At 46.3% G+C, this 25,437-nt stretch overlaps 2 non-coding genes across 2 annotated transcripts; one reads left to right on the top strand and one right to left on the bottom strand.

The window, feature by feature from the left end:
* Positions 1-18,357: 18,357 nt before the first annotated feature.
* Positions 18,358-18,429, bottom strand: trnaw-cca (transfer RNA tryptophan (anticodon CCA)). Its single transcript has one exon. It is a non-coding gene; the product is annotated as a tRNA-Trp (tRNA).
* A 5,203-nt stretch (positions 18,430-23,632) lies between these two features.
* Positions 23,633-23,704, top strand: trnam-cau (transfer RNA methionine (anticodon CAU)). The gene has a single exon. It is a non-coding gene; the product is annotated as a tRNA-Met (tRNA).
* The last annotated feature ends 1,733 nt before the right edge of the window (positions 23,705-25,437 follow it).

Below are 25,437 nucleotides of genomic sequence, written 5' to 3'. Positions count from 1 at the left end.
ATGAGGAGCATCTGGAACGGGCTGCCAGAGGCAGTGGTAGAGGCGGGTATCATTTTATCTTTTAAAAATCAGTTCGACAGTTACATGGGCAGGGTGGGTATAGAGGGATATGGGCCAAATGCGGACAAGTGGGTCTAGCTTAGTGAAAGAAAATGGGCGGCATTGACAAGCTGGGCCGAAGGGCTTTTTCCATGCTGCCAACATCTATGACTCTATGACTCTGTCTGTCTTCCTGACGACATTAGAATTTCCTCCACAGAATTGTAGTGAACCGATTGACACATAATATTTTATTCTATACTTTATCCAAGTCAAACAGATACTGTGGATTCATCAGGGGATATACAAAATACTAGGATGAGAACGAATTGAATGAAAACAATGTTAGAAGGAATTATATTCCATAAAAAGCCCTGCAATGCTTGGATGGAAAGGTGGAACTATGAGCTGAGGAGGGAAAATTCGGCTGTCAGCAAATTCCACCGGATTTCTTTATAAAACATCCGCGACAGGACTCGAACCTGCAATCTTCTAATATCATCATTAAATTCATCGAAGTCAGACGCCTTATCCATTAGGCCATGCGGCCACCGCTAGTGGCGTGCGAGCCAATGTTTATCCCATGTGAATAAATACTGTGATCATATCTGTTTCCGTCGAAAGCAGTAAAATGCAGAAGGGGGCTATTCGGCCCATCGAGTCTGCACTGACACTCCAATCCTGCACCCACTCATGAGAGGGGAGGGACGGATTTCAGGGGTTGGAATGGGGGCCAGAGTTGCTCCATCGGACCAATATTCCAGTAGAGGGCAGGTGCGTGAGCTTTCGGAGGGTCAGTACATACTCGTTGTGCCGAACGGTCTTCATTTGCACAGTAGGGATTCTCTGATTCTATGACAGCAGCGAGTTTAGGTGGCGAAGCGCTTGTGCCATACTGCCCACTCCTGACACCATGGAGAAATTCTGATCTCTCAAAGACTACCATAGAAGGCAGAGGGTAGCAATGGACGGATGCTTTTCTAATTGGAGGGCTGTGACCAGTGGTGTTCCACAGGGATCAGTGCTGGGACCTTTGCTGTTTGTAGTATATATAAATGATTTGGAGGAAAATGTAACTGGTCTGATTAGTAAGTTTGCAGACGACACAAAGGTTGGTGGAATTGCGGATAGCGATGAGGACTGTCTGAGGATACAGCAGGGTTTAGATTGTCTGGAGACTTGGGCGGAGAGATGGCAGATGGAGTTTAATCCGGACAAATGTGAGGTAATACATTTTGGAAGGGCTAATGCAGGTAGTGAATATACAGTGAATGGTAGAACCCTCAAGAGTATTGAAAGTCAAAGAGATCTAGGAGTACAGGTCCACAGGTCATTGAAAGGGGCAACACAGGTGGAGAAGGTAGTCAAGAAGGCATACGGCATGCTTGCCTTCATTGGCCGGGGCATTGAGTATTTGAATTGGCAAGTCATGTTGCAGCTGTATAGAACCTTAGTTAGGCCACACTTGGAGTATAGTGTTCAATTCTGGTCGCCACACTACCAGAAGGATGTGGAGGCTTTAGAGAGGGTGCAGAAGAGATTTACCAGAATGTTGCCTGGTATGGAGGGCATAACCTATGAGGAGCGATTGAATAAACTCGGTTTGTTCTCACTGGAACGAAGGAGGTTGAGGGGCGACCTGATAGAGGTATACAAAATTATGAGGGGCATAGACAGAGTGGATAGTCAGAGGCTTTTCCCCAGGGTAGAGGGGTCAATTACTAGAGGGCATAGGTTTAAGGTGAGAGGGGCAAGGTTTAGAGTAGATGTACGAGGCAAGTTTTTTACGCAGAGGGTAGTGGGTGCCTGGAACTCGCTACTGGAGGAGGTAGTGGAAGCAGGGACGATAGGGACATTTAAGGGGCATCTTGACAAATATATGAATAGGATGGGAATAGAAGGATACGGACCCAGGAAGTGTAGAAGATTGTAGTTTAGTCGGGCAGTATGGTCGGCACGGGCTTGGAGGGCCGAAGGGCCTGTTCCTGTGCTGTACGTTTCTTTGTTCTTTGTTCTTTGTACTGGCGACCAAAGACGTGTAACAAAAAATAATTTATTTACTGTTTGAGCAGCTGCCCCAGGCTTGTGCTCTGAGCGCGATCCGGGGAGAACACCTGATCATTTTAGATGGGGAACACGTAATCACGTGACCATTCGGTCTGCACAGGCCTCCTTCTGTGCTGCCAGTTTCTGTGATTGAATTGCTTTAATTTGGATCTGGACTGGGAAGTTCGGTGCTGTTCCATGTGAAGCAAAAATGAACTTCTAGGATATTTCCAAAGTAACTGATTTTCTTCCGTAAACAATTGAATCAGTGGAATTGTGCGTTTCGGGAACTGGGATTTTCGAGTCTCTCAAGGCTTCTCCCCAAATCCAATGGTCAATTGTAAGGTAGATTCAACCGCTCCTCACATAAACACCGGGGCACCGTCCATCGCAGAAATGCAAGAACTTCCTGGAGTGATTCCTGGCCGTTTTATAATGTTTTGTATGTTTTATAATGTTTAATGAATGACCGATCGAACCGAGCTGCGATGGTCGAGTGGTTAAGGTGTTGGACTTCCCCAGCAGGTTCGAGCCCTGCTCCCAGCCACTGTGACCGAAGAATTAATCGGAATTTTAGTAAACGGTTTGACACAAGGTTCGCTGCTTAGCAAATTATAATCTCCTCAGGAAGAGGGATAATAATATTTCTGACAGCAGCCCAGCTAGCTCAGTCGGTAGAGCATCGGACATTTAATCCCACGGTCGTGGATTCAAGCCCTATATTGTTTCATATTGGGTTCAAGCCCCATATTGGGCGCTTCCATCTCAGAATGTTGAGCTGACCGAACTGTTTTGATAACAGGAATACAAGGTTCTGTCCCTGGACTGGGAATCTAGAGGCCTGAACTAATCTTTCATGACAAGATTTGATAAATCTGGAATTGAAATTTCGTCTCAGTAATGGCGGAGAAAGGTTCTGATTCAGACGGATCACATTTCCACAACTGGGAACATATTTACACAACAGGATTTGACCCAACCACAGTGAAGATCTGTCACCGGCACAGTCAATGTTCCAGGACATAGAGGACAGTTACACAGCAGAGAGCACAATTATACAGCAGAGAGAGCAGTTACTCAACAGAGAGCTCAGTTTCACAGCAGAGAGCACAGTTACGCAGCAGAGAGCACAATTATACAGCAGAGAGCGCAGTTACTCAGCAGAGAGCTCAGTTACACAGCAGAGAGCGCAGTTACACAGCAGAGAGCACAGTTACGCAGCAGAGAGTGCAGTTACTCAGCAGAGAGCTCAGTTACACAGCAGAGAGTGCAGTTACTCAGCAGAGAGCTCAGTTACACAGCAGAGAGCACAGTTACACAGCAGAGAGCTCAGTTACACAGCAGAGAGCACAATTACACAGCCGAGAGCGCAGTTACTCAGCAGTGAGCTCAGTTACACAGCAGAGAGCGCAGTTACTCAGCAGAGAGCTCAGTTACACAGCAGAGAGCACAGTTACTCAGCAGAGAGCTCAGTTACACAGCAGAAAGCACTGTTACACAGCAGAGAGCGCAGTTACTCAGCAGAGAGCTCAGTTACACAGCAGACAGCACTGTTACACAGCAGAGAGCTCAGTTACACAGCAGAGAGCACAGTTACTCAGCAGAGAGCTCAGTTACACAGCAGAAAGCACTGTTACACATCAGAGAGCTCAGTTACACAGCAGAGAGCGCAGTTACTCAGCAGAGAGCTCAGTTACACAGCAGACAGCACAGTTACTCAGCAGAGAGCTCAGTTACACAGCAGAGAATGCAGTTACTCAGCAGAGAGCACAGTTACGCAGCAGAGAGCACAGTTACGCAGCAGAGGGCACAGTTACACAGCAGAGAGCACAGTTACACAGCAGAAAGCACAGTTACACAGCAGAGGGCACAGTTACGCAGCAGAGAGCACAGTTACACAGCAGAAAGCACTGTTACACAGCAGAGAGCGCAGTTACTCAGCAGAGAGCGCAGTTACTCAGCAGAGAGCTCAGTTACACAGCAGAGAGCGCAGTGACTCAGCAGAGAGCTCAGTTACACAGCAGAGAATGCAGTTACTCAGCAGAGAGCACAGTTACGCAGCAGAGAGCGGAGTTACACAGCAGAAAGCTCAGTTACACAGCAGAAAGCACTGTTACACAGCAGAGAGCGCAGTTACACAGCAGAGAGCGCAGTTACACAGCAGAAAGCTCAGTTACACAGCAGAGTGCGTAGTTACACAGCAGAGAGCACTGTTACTCAGCAGAGAGCTCAGTTACACAGCAGAGAGCACAGTTACTCAGCAGAGAGCTCAGTTACGCAGCAGAGAGCACAATTACACAGCAGAGAGCTCAGTTACACAGCAGAGAGCTCAGTTACATAGCAGAGAGCACAGTTACGCAGCAGAAATACATTTAATTGCCTATCTTTGTACAACAGAAAACCCCGTTTTCCTAAATAACCAGTTTGTCCATCTCAGTATCTTGCTGGTTTGCATTGCACCTCTTCTGTGTGTCATTGTGTGTGTGTGTCCTGGTAATCTCTTCCTGCTTTTCTGTGTGTCTTCCTCTGTCTGTTACAGCCGTGCTGAAGTTCCGTGTTACTGTCCAGCCAAAGTGAGCTTCACAACACTTGGGTTTTCGTTTAAAAAAAATAGTTATCTGGCTGCCTCAGAGCAGTAATTGCGAACACGGCGGACCTAAGGAGCGGAGTGGCGCAGCGGAGGCGTGCTGGGCCCATAACCCATAAACCAACCTCTGCTATTTATATTCTCACTCACACCAAAAGTAAACATGTCGCTATCACCGTGCATCCGCCTTTTCTTTTCAGTAAATTAGTATCAAAGTGTTGCTTCCAGTGTGATCCGGACATTTGTCATTTCACATCACTGTGAAGCTCAAAGTAACGAAATCGGGAAACACTTCAATTGACTCTCTCTGAGGCAAACAGACAATATCTGCTGTGGTGTGTGAGTTTTATTGGTGCCAATATCACATCTCCACTGACAGAAATGGGTTATGTTTTATTAACACAGTCATATCATTTGATAAAGATAGCACCAGGAGTTTTCCAATGTTTCCAATTCCTTTAACATAGCGAAGGGGAAATGTTTATATAATAACTTCCAGGAATACCCCACAGAGGGGTAATAAGGACAAGGTAAGGGCAGCACGGTAGCATAGTGGAATTGCTTTGACAAAACATTGAATTTTGGACACTGAAGGCAGCTTATCATGGCCAACCCACCTAACCTGCACATCTTTGGGCTGCGGGAGGAAACCAGAGCACCCGGAGGAAACCCATGCACACACGGGGAAAATGTGCAGACTCCGCACAGACAGTGACCCAAGCTGGCAATCGAACCTGGGACCTTGGAGCTGTGAAGCACTTGTGCTATCCACAATGCTACCGTGCTGCCCTAGATAGGTTTTTGAAGAATAAAGGGATTCAGGGTTATGGTGTTCGGGCCGGAAAGTGGAGCTGAGTCCACAAAAGATCAGCCATGATCTCATTGAATGGTGGAGCAGGCACGAGGGGCCAGGGGCTAGCTCCTGCTCCTAGTTCTTATGTTCTTATGTTCAGTCTGACTTAACATTTTAGGCACCATCACTTGCTGAATTTGCGCAGCTGTCCACGCTGCACACTCTGCTTGTTCATTACCAACGTCAACTGGGGTCGGAAATATCCGCGGGCATAAGGAGGGCCTGCAGTAGGTCATTAACTAAACCCCGGTGGGATATTCCCGTGCCGGCCCAGATAAGGAATCGCCTATTCTTCCAGAGCTGTGGGTTTGCTGTAGTCGAGTGTTAATCGTTTCAGGGACCTCAAAATATTTTATGTAAGTGCCGTCTGGCGTGACTTGAAGTGCGTACTCTGTTGGACCTGAATGATCCATTGTCCTCCTTACCATAGGCCCCAGATCATTGGCATGGTACTGGTCGTGGACCTGACGTGTAATATGAGGGCCCACAGAAGCTGACTGTGGCCATAAATGTGGTGGTATCGTAACAAAATCGGCTGTACCTTCTTTTGTCGTGACTGTGGCTGTAACCTTGACTGGCCATTCGGTCCCAATTAACGGCTGGTATTTGTCCTCCAACTCCCTGTTTTTTCCAGTTCTGTCATAGACCAGGGTAACGTGGTGCAGTGAATGTTCAATGTCTAACGTCCACCACTGGGGAGTGATAGAAATATAGCACTGTTGTCTCATCCTCCATGATTGAACCGTTACCCCTTCGTCTCTGCACTCTAGCTGTAGCTGGAAGATACACAGTAAATCTCGGGCCAACAAGTTACAGTACAATCCAGTAGTCACCACAAACTGATGATCCGCAGACTTATTATCATAAGTGGCTGTCACAGGTTCAGAAATAGGATACTCGCACACCTGTCCTTGAAACCTCGACAAATGCTGGCTGTGGTCGGATAGTGGTAGTCGAAGTTCTGATTGCACCGAAGACATGGCTTCTCCAGTGTCGATTACAAATGGGCAGTGTTGATCTCCTATCTGCAGAGAAATAATAGGTTCCCTGTCCGATTGGAGAGCCCTTATGACTAAATTAGCTAGTCAATCTTTGGTTGGGAAAAGGTTTGCCTGGGAGAAGTCAGTGAGTCAGTGTACCTCGTCTGTCCTCCCCTTGGTTGGTACCCCCTCCTTTGGGTCGGGTAGTCTCCTTCTGCTGCCCATCTTTTAAAGGGGCATTCCTGTTGCCAGTGTTCTGCACGGCCGCAATTAAGACATGTATTGTTCCCTCTATATCTGCCCCGTCCTCTTTTCCCAGTAGACCAATGGCCCCTCAGAGGGGGCAGCAGTTGTGAAGCTGTTGGTGCATACGTTGGGCCATACAGAGGAGCTGAGGGTCCACTTGGGTGGGTTTGATATCCTACCCCATGTTCATCCACCCACCCAAGGTCACAATCTTGGGGTTCCAGCTGGTAAGCCACCGTATCTGCCGCTGGTTGGGGTCTCAGATCATCCTTTTTCATTGCATACTCAGTCTTAATAAGAACATAAGAACTAGGAACAGGAGTAGGCCATCTGGCCCCTCGAGCCTGCTCCGCCATTTATTGAGATCATGGCTGATCTTTGTGGACTCAGCTCCACTCTCCGGCCCATACACCATATCACCGAATCCCTTTATTCTTTAGAAAGGCATCTATCTTTTTCTTAAAAACGTTTAAAGAAGGAGCCTCAACTGCTTCACTTTGCAAGGAATTCCAGAGATTCACAACCCTTTGGGTGAAGAAGTTCCTCCTACACTCCGTCCTAAATCTACCTCCCCTTATTTTGAGGCTATGCCCCCTAGTTCTGCTTTCCCCGACCAGTGGAAACAACCTGCCCACATCTATCCTATCTATTCCTTTCATAATTTTATATGTCTCAATTAGATCCCCCCGCATTGTTCTAAACTCCAATGAGTACAGTCCCAGTTTACTCAATCTCTCATCATAATCTAATCCCTTCAACTCTGGGATCAACCTATTGAATCTCCTCTGCACTCCCTCCAGTGCCAATATGTCCTTTCTCAGGTAAGGAGACCAAAACTGAACACAATACTCCAGATGCGGCCTCAGCAACACCCTATACAATTGCAGCATAACCTCACTAGTCTTGAACTCCATCCCTCTAGCAATGAAAGACAAAACTCGATTAGCCTTCTTAGTCACCTGTTGCACCTGCACACCAACTTTTTGCGACTCGTGCACCAGCACACCCAGGTCCCTCTGCAGAGCAGCATGTTTTAACATCTTACCGTTTAAATAATAATCCATTCTGCTGTTATTCCTCCCAAAATGGATAGCCTCACACTTGGCAACATTGAATTCCATCTGCCAGACCGTAGCCCATTCACCTAACCTATCCAAATCCTTCTGCAGACTTCCGGTATCCTCTGCCCTTTTTGCTTTACCACTCATCTTAGTGTCGTCTGCAAACTTTGACACATTGCACTTGGTCCCCAACTCCAAATCGTCTCTGTAAATTGTGAACAACTGCGGGCCCAACACTGACCCTTGAGGGACCCCACTAGTTACAGGTTGCCAACCAGAGAAACACCCATTTATCCCCAATCTCTGCTTTCTGTTAGTTAACCAATCCTCTACCCATGCTACCACTTTACCCTCAATGCCATGCATCTTTAGTTTGTAACTGAGCATCCTTCCTGGCCTACACCCTCCTTCCAATAACATCTGACTGCCCTGGCCATCTGAGAAGGGTCATTCTCTGAATAATTCATGTTATTACATTTCACGGCAGCAGCCACGGAAGGTGCTAGGCAATGCATTAACATAGCACAATATTGAGGGGAATTCTGACCATTTTGGTACGGCAAGTTGCCTGATTGCCCACGGTAGATTTCATTAAATCGTTCCAGAAATTCCTCTGGCTCTTCAGTCTTTTTAGGTTTGGGGTCTAAGATAGCAGAAATGTTTATGGGCTTTTGTAATGTGACATTCAATGCATTCAGGATTTGTGCCCGTCTATCATCGTCCAAAGCATGGGCTTGCTGATGTGCGGCGTGGCTAGCATAATTCACGTGATTGAGATGATTGCTGTACTCTGCTGGGGTTAAACCCTGCTGGACTAGGGCCCAGATGTCCCTCGAATCAGCTTGATAAACGGAGATGGTAGTTCTCAGAGAATCCACGAAAGCAGCAGGAGATTTCTTCCTGTCTGGGATTGCAGCCAGAATAGCCATCATCACACTGGGTCTCCATGGGAAATAAACGACTATCGTGGCTGGGCGGCCGCCGTTACAGCATCAGGGTTTGGTATTTTCCTAATCGGCAACTGTCTCAGAGTCTCACTAGGTGGCGCTCTAGCGGATTCCTCTGGCTCTTCAAAGACTTCGACGTCCTTCCCTGCGGCTACGGGGAGCTGCAGCTTCTCAGAACCATTCCCATCCTCTTTCTTTGTTCTCATACTTTTCTGTCCTACCATATCGGTCTGAAGGGATCTAGGTGGTATGCGTGATTGTTTCTGGATATGATCAGGCCTCTCTCTCATTGTCCGAGATCGTGTCATAGACGCTAACTGGGCTTGTTGAACACAGCTCCCCTTCTCTTACAGACGGTGAAGATGCTGAATTAGGACGCAAGCTATCAACCAAAGGGGCTGGAGAGGCTGACATGATTTTAATCTGGGGAGCAGTGACTGGATATAAATTATGATACCTTGCTGGTTCCTGACTTAGTGCTGACAATGCTACTGGTGCAATCGGGTCTCTACCCGACATGGTCCGATTTTCTAGGTGCTCAACTGCTTCTGACAATGCAAGGACAGTCATTGAACTACGTAGCTAATTTTTTTTCTCGAGTCCACCCTCTCTTTACTTGCGCGTTTTTTGAATGCACACTCCTTTTTCAAGATCTCCAGAGTTTTCTGATTCCCCCTTTCACTTATTGGAATCCCCATTTTAAGAGCATTTTCTTGCCAATTTAAAAACATGATCTTATCCCTCTCATGTTGACAATATTGTCTCCATAATCTAATTAACTCTTTAGCTTTCATACTTTGGCTATCTTTGTTTTTAAAAAAAAATTATTTGCCTATTTATGACGAATGGCAATTTCTGCTACTTGGCAAAATTATTTAAAAGGTTTTAACAGTGTTCTTTTAAAACTTAAAATGTTTGAAAATTCAAATTGAATTACTGCAACCTGCAAGCTTAGCTCTGATCTCAACTCAGAACTGAATTTACGATTTGCTTAACACAAACTTGTATAACTTTTACAACTTAATTAATTCTTTATCTTAACATTTTTTCTTTTAACAGGTTTTTCTTACCATAAGACCATAAGACATAGGAGTGGAAGTAAGGCCATTCGGCCCATCGAGTCCACTCCACCATTCATTCATAGCTGATTTCAACTCCATTTACCGGCTCTCTCTCCATAGCCCTTAATTCCTCGAGAAATCAAGAATTTATCAACTTCTGTCTTAAAGACACTCAACGTCCCGACCTCCACCGTCCTCTGTGGCAATGAATTCCACAGACCCACCACTCTCTGGCTGAAGAAATTTCTCCTCATCTCTGTTCTAAAGTGAGTCCCTTTTATTCTCAGGCTGTGCCCCCGGGTCCTAGTCTCCCCTGCTAATGGAAACAACTTCCCTACGTCCGCCCTATCTAAGCCATTCATTATCTTGTAAGTTTCTATAAGATCTCCCCTCAACCTCCTAAACTCCAATGAATATAATCCCAGGATCCTCAGACGTTCATCGTATGTTAGGCCTACCATTCCTGGGAACATCCGTGTGAATCTCAGCTGGACCCGCTCCAGTGCCAGTATGTCCTTCCTGAGGTGTGGGGCCCAAAATTGCTCACAGTATTCTAAATGGGGACTAACTAATGCTTTATAAAGCTTCAGAAGTACATCCCTGCTTTTATATTCCAAGCCTCTTGAGATGAATGACAACATTGCATTTGCTTTCTTAATTACGGACTCAACCTGCAAGTTTACCTTTAGAGAATCCTGGACTAGGACTCCCAAGCCCCTTTGCACTTCAGCATTATGAATTTTGTAACCATTTAGAAAATAGTCCACTCCTCTATTCTTTTTTCCAAAGTGCAAGACCTCGCACATGCCCACGTTGAATTTCATCAGCCATTTCTTGGACCACTCTCCTAAACTGTCTAAATCTTTCTGAAGCCTCCCCACCTCCTCCATACTACCTGCCCCTCCACCTATCTTTGTATCATCGGCAACCTTAGCCAGAATGCCCCGAGTCCCGTCTTCTAGATCGTTAATATATAAAGAGAACAGCTGTGGTCCCAACACTGAACCCTGCGGGACACCACTCATCACCGGTTGCCATTCCGAAAAAGAACCTTTAATCCCAACTCTCTGCCTTCTGCCTGACAGCCAATCGTCAATCCATGTTAGTACCTTGCCTCGAATACCATGGGCCCTTATTTTACTCAGCAGTCTCCCGTGAGGCACCTTATCTAAGGCCTTTTGGAAGTCAAGATAGATAACATCCATTGGCTCTCCTTGGTCTAACCTATTTGTTATGTCTTCAAAGAACTCTAACAGGTTTGTCAGGCACGACCTCCCCTTACTAAATCCATGCTGACTTGTCCTAATCCGACCCTGCACTTCCAAGAATTTAGAAATCTCATCCTTAACAATGGATTCTAGAATCTTGCCAACAACCGAGGTTAGGCTAATTGGCCTATAATTTTCCATCTTTTTCCTTGTTCCCTTCTTGAACAGGGGGGTTATATCAGCGATTTTCCAATCCTCTGGGACTTTCCCTGACTCCAGTGACTTTTGAAACATCATCACCAACGCCTCCACTATTTCTTCAGCTATCTCCTTTCGAACTCTAGGATGTAGCCCATCTGGGCCCGGAGATTTATCAATTTTTAGACCTCTTAGTTTCTCTAGCACTTTCTCCTTTGTAATGGCTACCATATTCAACTCTGTCCCCTGACTCTCCGGAATTGTTGGGATATTACTCATGTCTTCTACTGTGAAGACTGACACAAAGTACTTATTCAGTTCCTCGGCCATTTCCTTGTCTCCGATCACAAAATTACCAGCGTCATTTTGGAGCGGCCCAATGTCAACTTTTGCCTCCCATTTGTTTTTAATGTATTGAAAGAAACTTTTATACTGGCTAGCCTACCTTCAAATTTGATCTTCTCTTTCCTTATCTATCTCTTTGTTATCCTCTGTTTGTTTTTGTAGTCTTCCCAATCTTCTGACTTCCCACTACTCTTTGCCACATTAAAGGCTTCCTCTTTTGCTTTGATGCATTCCCTAACTTCCTTTGTCAGCCATGGCTGCCTAATCCCCCCTCTGATAACCTTTCTTTTCTTTGGGATGAACCTCTGTACTGTGTCCTCAATTACTCCCAGAAACTCCTGCCATTGCTGTTGTACTGTCTTTCCCACTAGGCTCTGCTCCCAGTCGATTTTCATCAGTTCCTCCTCAATGCCCCTGTAGTTACCTTTATTTAACTGTAACACCTTTACATCTGATTCTACCTTCTTTCTTTCAAATTGGAGATTGAATTCGACCATATTATGATCACTGCCTCCTAAGTGCTCCCTTACTTTAAGATCTGTAATCAAGTCTGGCTCATTACATAACACTAAGTCCAGAATGGCCTGTTCCCTCGTGTGCTCCATCACAAGCTGTTCCAAAAAGCCCTCCTGTAAACATTCAATGAATTCCCTTTCCTTGGGTCCACTGGCAGTATTATTTACCCAGTCCACCTGCATATTAAAGTCCCCCATGATCACTGTGACCTTGCCTTTCTGACATGCACTTTCTATTTCGTGGTGCATCTTGTGCCCCTGGTCCTGACCACTGTTAGGAGGCCTGTACATAACTCCCATTATGGTTTTTTTGCCTTTGTGGTTCCTCACCTCTACCCACACAGACTCCACATCATCCAACCCCATGTCGTTTAGTGCTATTGATTTAATTGCATTCCTAATTAACAAGGCAACCCCGCCCCCTCTGCCCACATCTCTGTCTTTTCGATAGGTTGTGAATCCCTGGATGTTTAAATGCCAGTCCTGAACCCCCTGCAACCATGTCTCTGTGATGCCTACCACATCATACCTGCCAGTCACAATCTGGGCCACAAGCTCATCTACCTTGTTCCATACACTGCGCGCATTTAAATATAGCACATTTAATTCTCTATTGACCGTCCCTTTTTGTTTTCTTAGTGTGGTGGACCTTGGTTTACTGAGCCTTTCCATACACTGTGTCATATTTTGTGGGATGCGGACTATTGTAACCTCTCCTGAGTTCTGTCTTTTCGTGCTTTTTTGTATTCCTAAGCAGCTACGCTTCCCACTGATTATGTCACCGCTTGGTTCCCTGACTTTCCCTTCCCCGCCAATCTTTAGTTTAAAGTCCTATTGACCACCCTATTTACTCTTTTCGCCAGAACACTGGTCCCAGCTCGGTTCAGGTGGAGACCATCCCAACGGTATAGGACCCCCCTGTCCCAAAACTGATGCCAGTGTCCCATGAAAAGGAACCCCTCATTCCCACACCACTCTTTCAGCCACGTGTTAACTTCCCTTATTCTTGCCTCCCTATGCCAATTTGCACGTGGCTCGGGCAGTAATCCGGAGATTATGACCTTTGAGGACCTGTTTTTTAATTTGAATCCTGGCTCTTTATAATCTCTAAACAGGTCCTCTTTCCTAGACTTGCCTATGTTGTTGGTACCGACATGGACCACAACAACTGGATCCTCCCCCTCCCTCTCCAGTATCCTTTTCAAGCCGGTCAGAGGTGTCCCGCACCCTAGCACCGGGCAGGCAACATACCATGCGGGACTCTTTATGCTGCTCACAAAGGATACTATCTATCCCCCTGATAATAGAATCCCCTACAACTACAACTTGCCTATTTACTCCCTCCCCTTGAATGGCCTGCTGAACCATGGTGCCTTGGTCAGCTGACTCATCCTTCCTGCAACCCTGTTCGCCATCCACACAGGGAGCAAGTGCCTCATACCTGTTGGACAGAGTCAAGGGCTGAGGCTCCTGAGTTCCTGACTGCTGGTTACCTTTACCTGCCTGACTTGCAGTCACACCCTGCTGTCCCTGGCCACTAGCAGGATTTAAACTACTTACTCTGACAGGTGTGACTGCCTTCTGAAACACAGTGTCAGGTAAGTCTCCCCCTCCCGGATGTGCCTCAGTGTTTAAAGCTCAGACTCCAGCTCATCAACCCTGAGCCAGAGCTCTTCGAGCAGCCAACACTTACTGCAGATGTGGTCGCTGCAGCTCGCAATGGGACCTGCCAGCTCCCACATCAAGCAACTCAAGCACATCACCTGACCAGCCATCACTAATTAATTAATTAGTTTAATTTAAGTTTATGGTGGGGGCAGCTTCAGCCAACATTACAGCTTACATTCACAAAAATGTTGGCTGCAATCAATGAGGATGCAGTTAGCTGCGGTGATTTATACCGGAGCAAAGTCAACTGTCATCTCCAGATTTACACTTTTTTAAATGGTGTCAGTGAGTTTCTTTAAGTTTCTATTAATTCACAAATAAAATGAGATCAACATTATTTCAAGTAATTCAAACTTAAGATTCTGGCAATTTCAATCAATTGCTTGCTAAAATAATTAACTTATGTCAAAGAGGTGGGGAAATCCACTGGTTTCCTTTACCTTTTAATTACTTCAAAACGTAACTTTGCTGGAGTTTCACTGATTCGAAAGAAAGGTATCCAATTACACCACAAGCTGCAACTTTGCTGGAGTTTCACTGACTCGAAAGAAAGGTATCCAATTTCACCACAAGCTGCAACTTTGCTGGAGTTTCACTGACTCGAAAGAAAGGTATCCAATTACACCACAAGCTGCCAGCTATCTCAAGCTGCCGTTAACCCTTTGAGAGACTTCTGCTTTAACTAACATGCAGCATCCAGTTTGTTTTAAAATGTATCTTTTCTCGCCACTACAGTCCAAGGATACAATTTTAGCTTAATGAACGATAGTTTCAAAAACACTCTCGTGGAACTAAACCATCTTGCCAGATGTCCCATCAGTTCAATTTTCTAATCCCCAGACTGACCTTTGATTTCATCGAGACGATCTTTCCGTACCAAACGCGAGTGACCAGACAAATCAGACCATGAGAAGAGGGGAAAACCAATGTGTGTCATTTTACAGCTACACACATTGTGGGCCCGTTTCACTATCCTTGTCGAAAATCAGTCTAATTCTGATTTCGCAGTTGGTCGCTAACCGTCTGGAGAAATCCCGGGTTTCCGGCACCAAATGACAAAACATTGAGTTCTTTACCCGTCAGTCTGGCCTCAATAAAACTCGAGATGGATTTGTAGGCATAGTATTATTCATTTTTAACCAACTTGCAAGTCTGAATCGCATCACACAAACCCAGAACACAAGCTGCCTCCTGGGTCTTCCGAATCGAGTGCTATTGGAGACAAAGGAATCTCTACAAATACATTCAAATGACATCAAGTTTCACATACAGATTCCCATTGGTCATCCTATACCCCTCCTGACCTGGCAATACATCCTAATTGGCTCACTTCTCATTCCTTAACCCTGGATCTCTTGTTACCCAGCATCCTTTTCTCCTCCTCCACCAGACACACCTCCCCCTTTCGTGCCATGCTTTCTGAAATCCTTTGTCTGTGAACTCACTAGGATTAGACTGGCCTACATCTACATTACTGTAACTAATATATTTAAACTAACTATTTAATATCACATTCATCAGGTTCACAGTTCCAGGGTCCCAGGTTCGATTCCCAGCTGGGTCACTGTCTGTGCGGAGTCTGCACATTCTCCCCGTGTCTGCGTGGGTTTCCTCCGGGTGCTCCGGTTTCCTCCCACAGTCCAAAGATGTGCAGGTTAGGTGGATTGGCCATGATAAATTGCCCTTAGTGTTGGTTGAGTGGGGTTATTGGGTTATGGGGATAGGGTGGGGTGGGCTTGGGTAGGGTGCTCTTTCCAAGAGCCGGTGAAGACTCGATGGGCCGAATGGCCTCCTTCTGCGCTGTAAATTCTATAGAGAACAATATCCAATAATAAACCACTACAGAAACCGAGATCACAGTTTCGCCAATCGGACGGATGTGAACAATCCAACCAGACAATTTCGAACAAGCGGAGATTCCTGCCTCCAGCCACCTCACTTTCTCCAGCTCTCTTCCTCAGCTCGAAACACACGAAATCACACAAACGCCTCCGACCAAATTATTATTGCGATGGTCGGGAATCGACCCCGGATCAACTGCTTGGAAGGCAGCGATGCTCCCCAGTATCCCCCCATCACTTACTGCCGAATGTTGAGTCCTTTTGATGCTTTGCTTTGTTTCGTAAACAACGTCTTACTATGTTTCTGTTATTTCACTCCAATTTAAAATGCTCCTGAATGAAAGTGTCCGTGTCGCACGGCTCCCGTTCAGCCAGGAGATGGCACCAGTCCACAATAAATGTTTTTACTTCTGATGTTCTGTGTGTCATTACATAGGACTCTTGCTCTGGCCTGAGACCTCACCTTGTCCTTGTGTCCTGATGCTGCCGTTTGCACCCTGGTTAAGTAATCATAGAATGCCTCCAGTGCAGAAGGAGACCATTCGGCCCATCCAGTCTGCACCGACCCTCGGAAAGAGCACCCCAACACGGCCCAATCCCCTAGAACCGTTTGGATACATCAAGTGTCAGTCTCCTCTGATGACGAGAGTTCAATCCCACTCCTGACATTGACATTGATTCTCAGCTGCGATAAAATGCCAGAGGTCCCGGGTTCAAAAACCCGGATGGTGTCATTGACTGAAATCGGGAGGAGGTTTGAGCTCCAGGGAAGTTATTGCAGCGAATATATCAGAGCAGAACACGTGAAGAAACGGACAGGGTATTTAAAGGTCGTTTGATCATGGTGTGGGATTCTGAATTGATCCTCAAGTAAAAACAGCATCCACGCAGCTGGCTGAATACAATGGCTGTTTGTACCTGATAAACCTTTGATTTGACCAACGCGCTTGCTGGATGAGGTGGCCGAGTGGTTCAGGGGACGCATTGCTATTCCATTGAGCTCTCCGTGCGTGGGTTCGAAACGCATCATTGTCGATTTTCCATCCTGCTTTCTCCCAGTGGGACTCATTTTTCCAAAGTATCTGCAATCACTAATGTGACAGTCCAGTCCAAGTTGTGAGGCCGGATTGCATCGACTTGTGTTGGAAGCGCGAGAATTAAAATTCAGTCTTGTTCCGATTGAGATGCATTGATCGGGTAGTGAGGTCGGAACCACTCTGTCTATTGGGTAGTGTCAAAGCCAAGCGACATTTCATTTTTCGAGAGAATGAGGAGTTTAGGGAATCAGGATATTCACCCGGCAAAAATCTGCTGGAGGAGGGAATGAGGGGAGTCCAAAAATGTATTCAGAACTTTAATGTAGCGGCGGCAATGCAGATTCACCAGAATTAGACAGACATAGAATGTTTCAATTACGAGGACAGCTGAGAATTATATAATCATAGAATGGTTCCAGCACAGGGTACGGCCATTCCGCCCACCGTGTCCATGTCAGTCGCCCAGAGCTGGTAAATCTCAGCAGACCTGGCAGCATCTGTGGAGCGGGAAACAGAGAATGGGAAGCAGGGTTAGACTGGACTGGAAACTGTAACTCTGTTTCTCTCTCCACAGATGCTGCCAGACCAGCCGAGTTATCCAACATTGTCTATTTCTGTTGCAGGATTTTATGAAGAATCCCCATAGCGGCCTTGCCTTTGTGCTCGGCGGTTCTATTTATTTATTTAGTTCTGTATAAATTTAGAGTACCCAATTATTTTTTTCCAATTAAGGGCCAATTTAGCGTGCCAATCCACATACCTTGCACATCTTTGGGTTGTGGGGGTTAAACCCACGCACACATGGGAAGAATGAGCAAACTCCAGACGGGCAGTGACCCAGGGCCGGGATGACGCTTCTATTTATAAAGACTGGTCCCGTATGGGCACTAAGGGCAATTTGGCCAATCCACCTAAACCACGTCTTTGCACTGTGGGAGGAATCCGGAGCACCCGGAGGAAACCCACGCAGACACGGGCAGAACGTGCAGACTCCGCACAGGCAGTGAATCGAACCTGGTACCCTGGCGCTGTGAAGCCACAGTGCTAGCCACTCGTGCTACCGTGCTGTGAGCCCAGAGAAGTTATTGCAGCGAATATATCAGTGGAGAACACGTGAAGAAATGAAAACGACATTTTAACACCGTTTCACCATGGTGTGGAACTGATATAGCAAATAAAAAACCGCACGCTTGTGCACCCAGGTAGCTGGCTGAATGCAATGGTTGTATGCAACCCCGATAAACCTTTGATTTATTTGCTGAACAAGAATTTCCCCATCTCCGCCTTAAACATAATCAATGTCCCTCTTCCGCGGCCTTCTGAGGCAGAGTTCCAAAGTCGCACAACTCTCCGAGAGGGAGAGATTTCCTCATCTCCATCCGAAAAAGAGCGACATCCTTGTTTTTAACTGCCCAGTAGTTCTCGTCACCCACGAGCAGTGAGATTGAACCAACTCTTTGGGCATGCAATGGTTAGCACAGTTGGTTCAATATCCTCAGATAATAATATGGAAGCGGCCAACGTGCGGCTCGAACCCTCGACCCTGGGAGGTAGAGTCCCATTGCTCTACCGACTGAGCTATCCGAATGTTTGATAAAACTGCTCAAAAATATAAACTGAGCGGGTAAATCTGAAATATTCGGACAAATTGTGGCTTTGAACGGAGTCATTTCGGGAACATTCCCACAGAGAGAAATTCCTGGAACCAGCGGCAGAAAAACATCCTGAGCCTGACGTGATTTGAACACGCAACCTTCTGATCTGGAGTCAGACGCGCTACCGTTGCGCCACAAGCCCAAGCGCAAGAACTGAGCGTTTCTCCTCATAGATTTATGTTTTATTTACACCCAACCGTGCGAAAGAAATCCAAGGAAGTTATATTGAGGGATACGAAAGGGCCCTGAAGTAAAGCAGCTGTACCACGTGGTTAAGGTGATGCACAATAATCCATTGTGCTCTGTACACGTGGCTTCAAATCCCATCCTCGTCTGTAACGTGTCTGTTGTGTCTCTGTTTGGTCCACTTCATGAGGCTGAAGGGAAGTTGGTGTGATTTTTAGCTTTTGTCGGAGGGCTTGGGCAGTGAATAGTCGAACACTGTCCATATTATTTCACTCCTCGCTGTACTTGCCACTAAATTCTGAGTGAGAAACTTTCTCTTCCTCAGTTTGAAACTCACAAAGAGGCGCAAAAATTGCGAATTTATTATTGCGATGGCAGAGAATCGAACCCGGGTCAACTGCTTGGAAGGCAGCTATGCTCACCACTATACCACCATCACTACTGATTAGAACGTATCCTTTTGGTTCTTTAGATCAGTTTGATTTACTGTTTCGTAACAAATACTGACTTTGCGTAAGTTGTTTCACTCCAATTTAAAATGCTCCTGAATGAAAGTGTCCGTGTCGCACGGCTCCCGTTCAGCCAGGAGATGGCACCAGTCCACAATAAATGTACATTCTATGTGTCATTACATAGGACACTTACTCTGGCCTGAGACCTTAACTTGTCCTTGTGTCCTGGATGCTGCCATTTTCACCCTATTTCAGTAATCATAGAATGCCTCCAGTGCAGACGGAGGCCATTCGGCCCATGGAACCGGTAGCGACCCTCGGAAAGAGCACCAGATTTCGGCCCAAACGCACCTAACCTTTCGAATACGTCAGGATGACCGAGCGCAGGTCGCAGTCTCCTCTGGAGGTCAGGGCTCGAATCCCACTCCTGAAATTGACTTTTCATCCGCGAGGCACCATCCAAACCTGGAACCCCTCCCTAACAGCACTGTGTGTGTCCATACACCATATGGACTTGCAGCGGTTCCAGAATCCCCTCACCGCCCATTCTCGCGGTCAATTAATGATAGATTGTAAATGTTTGGCCGAATCAGCGACAATCACAGCCAGAGAGACCTGCAATAACCCTCAGAGCAGGAAAGGCAACTCAATGTCCTTTGACCCAAAACCAAAATACTGTGGATGCTGCAAATCTGAAACAAAGACAGAAAATGCTGGAAATATTCAGTTGATCCGGCAGCATCTGTGGAGAGAGAAACAGGTCGTTCCAACGAAAGGTCAGGATCTGAAATGGTAACTATTTCTCTTTTCACAGATTCTACAGATCCGTACAGTATTTCCAGCATTCCCTTGTGATTAGCTGAACATCCTCAGACTCTGTAGCTTCGTCCGGTAAAGTGTCTGTTCACTGAAGAAAAATCTGGACTCAAATCCCAGCCCAGCCTCATTCCGTTTGTCCACCTGTGCGATTGAGAACTTCCTCCACAACAGGGGGAAATGTGTTGGATTTCTTGTCGGAAAATATGCCTTTTGCAGGTTTCAATTCAGTAGAATATCTACAGAGATTGTAACGCAAGGACTGATTTCAGCTGCCATCATCCAGTTGTTAAATCTTTCCACTAGAAATCCACTGGATTTTCCCCTTTGACTTGAGTCCTACTCCCAGAGGATCAGTTCAGTATTTTCAGTAATATTATATTTTGAATGCTCTATTTCCACAGAATTGTGACGCTGAAATTGCTCACACTTCTCTCCATTGTTATCTACTCTGCAGGTGTTGACTGCACCGTCTAATGGAGACACGCTCACAGGGCTGTGAGAGAGGTTTTCTTTCAGGCTTGAGACCTCTTTTGGTCCATCAACAGCAACCGGATGTACGCAGAGGAACTCGGAATACGGAGCCCCTCTTCCCAGGATGGACTTAATCAGGGACAAGATGTTGTTTGAAGAGAGAATCAAAGGTCTGAAGAATTGGTCTGAGATTCCTAGCGTTTTGTGAAGAGACCAAGGTGGTGGAGCAATGTGACAATAGCAGGATACGAGTTTGGGATATTATCCAGTCTGTGCTGGGGGGCGGCGGGAAGGACGTTGTCTTGTCTGCCCACCCAAGCTGAATGTTGGGATTGAGGTGGTGATCAGATTCCGAGAGGAGGGTGAAATCCTTTCACTGAGTTTCAAGCTCAGAGTGCGGTTGAGTGTCTTGAGTTACAGGAAGATACAGACGGGATGGTCAAATGGGCAGAAAAGTGGCTGATGGAATTTAACGCTGAAAATTTAGATGTGATCATTTGGTAGGGGGTTTTCGCATTAACTTCATTGTAGTGTTAATATAAGCCTATTTGTGACAATAAAGAATATTATATTATTACTATTGGATTAATGTGAATGGCCTGACACTGGGAAGTCCTGAGGAACAAACGGACCTTGGAGTATTTGTCCAGAGATCTCTGAAGGCAGAAGGGCAGGTTAATAGGGTGGTGGAAAAGACATTTGAGATACTTGTCTTTATCATTCGGGGCATGGATTACAAAAGCAGAGAGGTCATGGTGGAGTTGTATAGAATGTTGGGGAGGTCACAGCTGGAGTACCGTGTGCAATTCTGGTCACCACATTCTAGGAAATATGTGACTGCACTGGATGGGGTGCAGAGGTGATTCAGCAGGATGTTGCTTGGGATGGAGCATTTAGGATATGAAGAGAGGTGGATAGGCTTGTTTTCTCTCTCTCGCGGGAACAGAGATGATTGAGGGGTGATCTCATCGAGGTGTACAAGATTATGTTAGATATAGACAGGGCGGATAGGGAGCACCTGTTCCCCTCAGTCACAAGGGGACACTATTGTTCTGTGATTCTGTTACAGATCAGATCTTGGAGGTATCGCTGCTGTATTCCCAGGAGGCGGTGGTGTGATCCGGAGAGCAAAAGCTTCCATCGAGGACGGGGTTCTCAATAAGAACAAACTGGAGGTGTGGGATGTTAGAATCTGCTCAGCACTGATGCATTTTTATTCATTGTTGTGTCCTAGAATAAACACGTGGATTGTAGCTGTCCATTAAAAACAAAAATAGAATTCGGAAGTTTCTGGCCAGTAACTTCACCATGTCCACGTTACATCACTCAGCATCCTCAGCTGCATCACATCTGGTCCACGTTTCCTCAGCAGAGAGCACAGTTTCACAGCAGAGAGTACATTTCCACTGGAGAGATCGCAGTTTCTCAGCAGAGCGCACAGTTCACGGCAGAGAACACAGTCCCACAGCAGAGCGCACAGTTCACGGCAGAGAACACAGTCCCACAGCAGAGAACACAGTAACACAGCAGAGAACACAGTAACACAGCAGAGAGCACAGTAACACAGCAGAGAGCACATTTCCACAGGAGAGGTCGCCGTTCCCCAGCAGAGCACAGTCCACAGCAGAGATCATATTCCACAGTAGAGAGCAGTTACACAGTAGAGATCTCGGTTCCACAGTAGAAATCACAGTTCAGCGGGAGAGAATATACTTAAATATCGGAAAGCAGTTTAATTAACATCAGGGAAGACCTTTCAATAACAGAGTGAAGATGCAGATAACACAGTTACACAAGAGGAAAGAGGGGAGATTTTACAACAAAGAACAAAGACAAAGAAAAGTACAGCAGAGGAACAGGCCCTTCGGCCCTCCAAGCCTGTGCCGACCATGCTGTCCATCTGAGCTAAAATCTTCTAGTCTTCCTGGGTCCGTATCCCTATATTCCCATCCTATTCATGTATTTGTCAAGATGCCCTTAAATGTCACTATCGCCCCTGCTTCCACCACCTCATCTGGCAGCGAGTTCCAGGCACCCACTACCCTCTGTGTAAAAAACCTGCCTCGTACATCTCCTGTAAACCTTGCCCCTCACACCTTAAACCTATGTCCCCCAGTAATTGACCCCTCTACCCTTGGAAAAAGCCTCTGACTATCCACTCTGTCTATGCCACTCATAATTTTGTAGACCTCTTTCAGGTCACCCCTCAACCTCCGTCGTTCCAGTGAGAACAAACCAAATTTATTTAACTGCTCCTCATAGCTAATGCCCTCCATACCAGGCAACATCCTGGCAAATTTCTTCTTCTGCACCCTCTCTAAAGCCTCCGCATCCTTCTGATAGTGTGGCGACCAGAATTGAACACTATACTCCAAGTGTGGCCTAACTAAGGTCTTATACAGCTGCAACATGACTTGCCAATTCTTATAGTCAATGCCCCGGCCAATGAAGGCAAGCATGCCGTATGCCTTCTTGACTACCTTCTCTACCTGTGTTGCCCCTTTCAATGACCTGTGGATTAAACTCCATCTGCCATCTCTCCACCCAAGTCTCAAAACGATCTAAATCCTGCTGTATCCTCTGACAGTCCTCATCGCTATCCGCAATTCCACCAACCTTTTTGTCGTCTGCAAACTTACTAATCAGACCCATTACATTTTCCTCCAAATCATTTATATATGCGACGAACAGCAAACGTCCCAGCACTGAACCCTGCGGAACACCACTAGTCACAGCGCTCCAATTAGAAAAGCATCCTTCCATTGCTACTCTCTGCCTTCTATGACCTAGCCAGGTCTGTATCCATCTTGCCAGCTCACCCCTGATCCCATGTGACTTCACCTTTTGTACCAGTCTGCCATGAGGGACCTTGTCAAATGCTTTACTGAAGTCCATATAGACAACATCCACTGCCCTCCCTGCATCAATCATCTTCCAAAAACTCTATCAAGTTAGTGCGACACGACCTCCCCTTCACAAAACCGTGCTGCCTCTCTCTAATACGTCCATTTGCTTCCAAATGGGAGTAGATCCTGTCTTGAAGAATTCTCTCTAGTAATTTCCCGACCACTGACGTAAGGCTCACCGGCCTGTAGGTCCCTGCATTATCCTTGCTCCCATTCTTAAACAAAGGAACAACATTGGCTATTCTCCAGTCCTCCGGGCCGTCACCTGAAGACAGAGAACACTGGAACTTAATGGGAACACTTTCTATATATGATCAGTCAGTCGAAGCTTGTGTGTTATCTTGTGTAAGGTGACAGTGTCCAGCTGCTGCGTGTGTGTGTGTGTTCAATTGTTGGTGAGTTACACAGTGGAATTGTGCCGCCAGGGTGCGCTGTCGAGCACAAGTGGTCCTGATGAACAACACTGCCGAAGTGAGGAATTGTGTCGCTTCAACGCAATGATAACCATTAGAGCAGAGTGGCGCAGCGGAAGCGTGCTGGGCCCATAACCCAGAGGTCGATGGATCGAAACCATTCTCTGCTAGTTGTTTTTTATACTTTCCGTTACAGTAAAAAGAAACATTTAGCTTCTCGCCACAAGTATATCTGACATTTCCTTCCAGGAAACGGGTTTTTACTCGGCTGGAAGGGGGTTCCAGCAAACACTTAATTTGTGCAACCAATGTCTGAAATGGCATTTACTCCCACAGGGACACACGCTGTAAATGCTGCAAACACACACAGGCTTTCCATGATTGCAGAATGTTCAGCACCATTCACAACTCCTCTGTTAATGAAACAGTCCATGTCCAAAGGCAGCAACCTGGACAATATCCAGGCTTGGGCTGAAAAGTTCCAAGCAAAGACCATCTCTAATAAGTGAGAATCTAACCATCGCCCCTTGACATTCACCGGAATTCCCATCACTGAAACCCCACTGCCAACATCTGACTGATTGTCATTGGGCAGAAACTGAACTGTTCATATAAATACTGTGGCTAGAAGGCAAGCCAAAGACTCGGACTCCTGTGGCGAGGCACTCACTCCCTGACTCCCCAAACCCTGTCGACACAGCATAAATCAGGAATGTATTGGAATAATTTCCATTTCCTTTAATAGTTGCAATTTCAACAACACTGAATAGGTTTGACACCATCTAGGACAAGGCATCCTGCTTGATCGGCACCCCATCCATAAACACTCACTCGCTCCACCACTGATGCAGAGTGGCAGCGTGTATACCAGCTACAGGATTCAATGCAGGAAGTCACCAAGGCTCCTTTGGCAACACCTTCCAAACCCACATCCACCACCATCTAGAGTGAACAAAGAACAAAGAAATGTACAGCACAGGAACAGGCCCTTCGGCCCTCCAAGCCCGTGCCGACCATGCTGCCCGACTAAACTACAATCTTCTACACTGTCCGGATCCCTCCATTCCCATCCTATTCATGTATTTGTCAAGATGTCCTTAAATGTCACTATCATCCCTGCTTCCACCACCTCCACTGGTAGCGAGTTCCAGGCACCCACTTGCCTCGTACATCTACTCTAAACCTTGCCCCTCTCACCATAAACCTATGCCCCCTAGTAATTGACCCCTCGACCCTGGGGAAAAGCCTCTGACTATCCACTCTGTCTATGCCCCTCATAATTTTGTAGACCTCTATCAGGTCTCCCTCAACCTCCTTCGTTCCAGTGAGAACAAACCGAGTTTATTCAACCGCTCCTCATAGCTAATGCCCTCCATACCAGGCAACATTCTGGTAAATCTCTTCTGCACCCTCTCTAAAGCCTCCACATCCTTCTGGTAGTGTGGCGACCAGAATTGAACACTATACTCCAAGTGTGGCCTAACTAAGGTTCTATACAGCTGCAACATGACTTGCCAATTCTTATACTCAACGCCCCGGCCAATGAAGGCAAACATGCCGTATGCCTTCTTGACTACCTTCTCCATCTGTGGTGGCCCTTTCAATGACCTGTGGACCTGTACTCCTAGATCTCTTTGACTTTCAATACACTTGAGTGTTCTACCATTCACTGTATATTCCCTACCTGCATTAGACCTTCCAAAATGCATTACCTCACATTTGTCCGGATTAAACTCCATCTGCCATCTCTCCACCCAAGTCTCCAAACAATCTAAACCCTGCTGTATCCTCTGACAGTCCTCATCGCTATCCGCAATTCCACCAGCCTTTGTGTCGTCTGCAAACTTACTAATCAGACCAGTTACATGTTCCTCCAAATCATTTATATATACTACAAGGGCGG

The sequence above is a fragment of the Scyliorhinus torazame genome, chromosome 24, assembly GCF_047496885.1.
Source record: "Scyliorhinus torazame isolate Kashiwa2021f chromosome 24, sScyTor2.1, whole genome shotgun sequence".
In the NCBI taxonomy this organism is placed as follows: Eukaryota; Metazoa; Chordata; class Chondrichthyes; order Carcharhiniformes; family Scyliorhinidae; genus Scyliorhinus; species Scyliorhinus torazame.
This window is presented reverse-complemented; position numbering and strand designations above follow the sequence as displayed.